Raw genomic sequence first — 4,953 nt, 5'->3', positions numbered from 1 at the left:
CTTCTCTTTGCCGATGATGTTGCCCTCGTTGCTCACAGCGCTGAAAAACTCCAACTCCTCCTCAATCAGTTTTCTGACGCATGTGAGGCCTTCAGACTGACAATCAGCCTAAAGAAGACGAAAGTCATGTGCCAGGCAAATGCAGCCACGCCTGCCGTAAAAATCAAAGATTACACCTTGGAAGCCGTCACACAGTTTACCTATCTCGGCTCCACCACCTCCAACAACAACTGCCTTGAAGTGGAGATTGGAAAGAGAATTGGCAAGGCTGCAACCAACATGGCTAAGCTGTCTGCCCGTGTCTGGGAGAACAAGAAGCTAACTACCCAAATTAAAGTTGCTGTGTATCGTGCCTGCATCGTGAGCACCTTATTGTTTGGTAGCGAGTCTTGGACTACCTACGCTAGTCAGGAGAAGCGCTTGAACACCTTCCATATGAGATGTCTTCGTCACATCCTCTCCATCTCATGGACAGATAAGGTCTCTAACAATGAGGTACTTGCAAGAGCCAATATCCCCTCGATGTTCACCCTGCTAAGAAAGCGCAGATTGAGGTGGCTCGGTCATATGTCCCGGATGGAGGATGGGCGAATCCCTAAGGATCTGCTGTATGGCGAGTTGGAATCCGGTTCGAGGCCTATTGGCAGACCTAAGCTGCGTTTCAGGAACGTATGCAAGAGAGATATGCTCGCTACTGGCCTGCCAACAGATAACTGGGAGCTACATGCTGCAGATCGGAGTGATTGAAGGTCTGTGTGCAGTCTGGCTCTCCAGGCGGGAGATGAAAGGCTGAAAGCTGAAGCCGTTGATAGAAGAGCTAAGAGAAGAGCAGAAATGAACAAAGTAACGTGTGTTCCAGAGGCATGTGTCTTTGTGTGCAGTGGATGCGGCCGTGCCTACCGTTCTAGAATTGGGCTTTTTAGCCACGAGAGAAAGTGTTAGTCGCAATTGCGCTAGTCATGGACATGGTCCGACGACTGCCTACTACTAGGCAGTCTGTGTATTGATTTTTCTGTTTTACAGTGTTTGATATGTAGAAGTAGAGCGCGATATGTTTATATGCGCGATATATGTTGCGATAGGGGAAAAAACAGAGAGATTATACTTTCATCTGGACCCTTAAGAAAATAACATCAACCATTATATTTCATGGCGCATCCTTTCATCAAGATCGCCCTACAACGGCGCAAACAAAAGATGCAACCTCTGCCTCAAAGAAAAATTACTCATCATTCGCCGACCCGAATTATCATCACTCAATAAACGTAATGAGCTCGTGTCCTCATGCCGCCACGGAAACAAAACGTTACTGCGTAACAATTGAAGTATTATTTTTATGCAAATTTATAAAGTGGAGAAACGATGGTACGAATATTCTTAACAATAAAATCCCCTGATGAGTGAGCAATCACGAAACAGGCTTGTAGAGATGAAAGTATAGTCTCTCTGTTTTTTCCCCTATATATAGGATATATATATATATATCGTATTAGACGATTTGGTGTGTAGTATCGCCGAGTATTTTACGAGTTGTGCCGAATTTTACAGCACAAAATACAAAATACAACAGAGGTGTTTCCTGTGATGGTATGTTTGTCAACATACAATGTTGCCTATTGGAGATATTTGTGATTTAAAAACCCTAGCTTTTTCCTTTTTTGGAAGAGTTGCGTGACACAGTTAATGATTAACTGCTATAAATTGGTATTCCTTAAGGTTCAAACAACCACTGGACAAAATAAGATTAAAATTCATCGCGTTCTGTTTGTCTGAAGAGATTCGTTGGAAGTGCATTTTCCGAGCTAACTTTAACCTTTTACCCCAGGGATTTGATGTGGGGGCTCAAATACCCCAGGGATTAGCCGGGAACCCGAAACACCTCTGGATTCTTGAATAACTTATTAAGCCTCATAAACTGTAGAAGTTTGAAAGAAATCGGTGAGATGACATGTGTCACGCTCGTCCGATCCTCTCGTGGACAGACTCTTAACACTTCGAATACTTCAAAATATTTTGCTTGTTCGGTTTCCTTTTCTCGGGTAAGAACGTTAAAATCTACCCTGAGTTCCCTGTACATCAGTAAATGGCGCGTGTGAATGACGTAAACAACACAGAAAGTCATTGCCTGTCTTTGATTTCCTTGGATGATGCAGAAAGGTGGAGGACAAATGAGATATGATCTAAAAAACCAGTTTTCGAGCTTGCATATTGTCAGATACAACTTTTCTATTAGAGGCAAAGCTTTGAAATTTTACGATACAAATAGGTAACGATATCAAAAAAATCTCAAAATCATGAAAGTATTGCCAACTCAATTCCAATACGACAGATAACAAAGGTTCATTACCGTTCATCATCGCCATCTGTGATCAGTGAAATTCTCTTGCATTTCTTGTGTGGAACTGTGGCATTGTCACCAGCTAAGCCAGCACAGGAGCCCAATGGTATCAGCAGTTGTAAAAAAGAACTGACAGTTGTTTACGACCTCGGCTCTCCAGCAAACATATTTTGCCTACTGGATTTTCATCTCGCTGTGGAACAATTCTTAGTGTTAATAGTTGGCTTTGATCAACAGATTTCTTGCGTGCTTCACTTGACTCGATGAAGCTGCTGAGTTTCAGGGACATGTCCTTCTGCTGTTCTGTAAACGTGCTTTAATAGCTTAAGACTTCAGGTTTCTTTGGCAACTAGAGCGATTACATTTTCCTTTCTCAGTGTTGAAATCATCGTCATACGGACGGAATGGTTGGTGTGTCTGCCTGTGAATCCGGCGGAATCACTCATAGATTTCATAAATGAAACAAGCGAATTTTTTCCTTAGAGGCTGTTTCTTGAACCAGATGATGTGATGATGGCTGAACAATGGTTTCCAGATAAAACAGGGAATCTGTCATGGCTTATTCAGGCGGTGGTTTTGTCAGATATTCTTTAAAGATGCTCACAGGACAACGAGGTCCGCCAGTAGCGTACATTTTGGGATTGAACATGCGGTCAGGAACAAATTTGTGTTCTCTAGTGCGAGTCTTGCTTCCACGTACAGTTAGCCACTCCACATGCTTTATTCTTTGGGAGCCGTCTTCGTAACTATCTTTACGTCTCCAAATTTCACTCGGTAATGTTCGTCACTAGCTCTCTAGCCAAAGAATAAGATTTTGTGAAAACAGACTGTGTGTAACAGGCTTTGTGGTGTATGGCATTCATGTTGTTTCTCCTCCCGCGGCTTGTTAAGCTGAGCTGAGCTTGATCCGAGGGCTTAGCTTCGCTTTTGGCATTTGCCGGTACGGCTGAGCTGTTTCCGCTTTGAAGAAAAGAGCTTCTTTCACTTCTGCGAACTGTTTGTCCGTAAGTAAACTGAAATATTTTTCTCTGTCTCTTAAGAAGCGATCGAAACTACGTAATATACTAGTAAGCGTATTAGGTTCATATTCGTCCCCGTTTTGTTTACCTATGTTTTCAAAAAGTGAGCCAAAAGTTGTCCAGTTCTTTTCCTGGTATGTTATCAAGAGTTCTCGTTTCGTTCACAGATTTTGCCCATCAGTAAAACTCGTGTAGGTCTTTTTGAGTCTTTTTGATTGTGCTTTTGTTTTTGTTTACAGTAATAAAATTGTCAATGGCTTCGTCGTTTATTTTTCCGCTTTCTGTCTGTTCTGTTATTCAATCTGTTTTTGTTAGGAGCTCGTCATTTAAAAATTCAAGTCCAAAGGACTCAAAAAAGTAAATAGAAGGCTCGTCAAGTGCGGTCACTATTGGTTTCGTCTTTTCCGTCTGTATTGCAATAAACTGGTCAAACCAGGACAGTACATTATCTTACCGTGGCATATTTTGCGCGATCTCATGACCTTAATTGGTAAATGACATACCAGGGAATTAATAAATTAACGTCGAACAAAATTCGTTGTAAGACATCACTTTAAGAAATTAACGCGACCCTATAAAGCACTCAGAATTTCCCAACTGTTTTGGGATGAATTGAAGCTTCAATGTTCATTTCTAAAAGAAAACTGCAGCGCTTAAGTATTACGCTTAAGGTGACTCCAATACTTCGGAGCAATAGCCATGAAATAACTGAATTCTTATTGTGTTGCCACTTTGCGTTCACCGGTCAACTTAAGTATTTACAAATAATAGATCCCTTCCTAGTGATGTCATTATACATCGAGATTCCATTATTTTAGAGCATTCGGGGCCATGAGTGCTGTCAATATGACATTGTTGGCCATACATTTTTTCTAAGGAAAACTGAGGATCCACATCAGTTTCGTGTACCATTGTTCTTGGCTCACAGGCTTTAAGCTCCTCAAGTACCGGCTGCGATTCCTGCGAAGCGTCGTCGCTATGTGATTGAGTCGGATGATGAAAATGAAATGTAGGTTTGGCAATCTTTTTTGTTTGCTTAGAGCTCATCCATGTCTTTGAGAGTAGATTCAAAGCTTTGTTACGGGCGATAAATTAGTCATTACTTTTCATTGATCAACGAACACTTTTGTACCTGTAGTACTTTCAAATGTGTACGATTTGAAAACAACGATCGGAAACAAAATTCAATTTTTAATCATTTAGAAAACTTACGTGACAAAAGTTGACCTCTCATGAGCCAATCTGACGCGAGAATTACGCAAGACCTGCACGAACTGTTTCTCTGTTTGTTTCGCTTTTCCCGAAGATGAAGTGAATAAAGAATAAAGCAGTTCGATAATAAATAACTAATTAGCATTTTTGTTGAGTAGTGTTGCTGAGTATTTTTACAAGTTGTGCCGTATTTGATGAGCACTCAGGGCGAGTCAAAATACAGTACAAAGTAAAACATACAACACAAAATACAACATACAACACAAAAAACACAATACAAGATACAAACAACTTGTAAAAATACTCAGTGATACTATACATCAAAACGTCTAATAAGATATATATACTGCGTAATATTATTAAGTATTTAAGAAGAAATCAAAG

This window comes from Pocillopora damicornis, chromosome 7 (genome assembly GCF_964200805.1).
Source record: "Pocillopora damicornis chromosome 7, jaPocDami1.2, whole genome shotgun sequence".
Classification (NCBI taxonomy): domain Eukaryota; kingdom Metazoa; phylum Cnidaria; class Anthozoa; order Scleractinia; family Pocilloporidae; genus Pocillopora; species Pocillopora damicornis.
Note: the sequence above shows the minus strand (reverse complement) of the source record.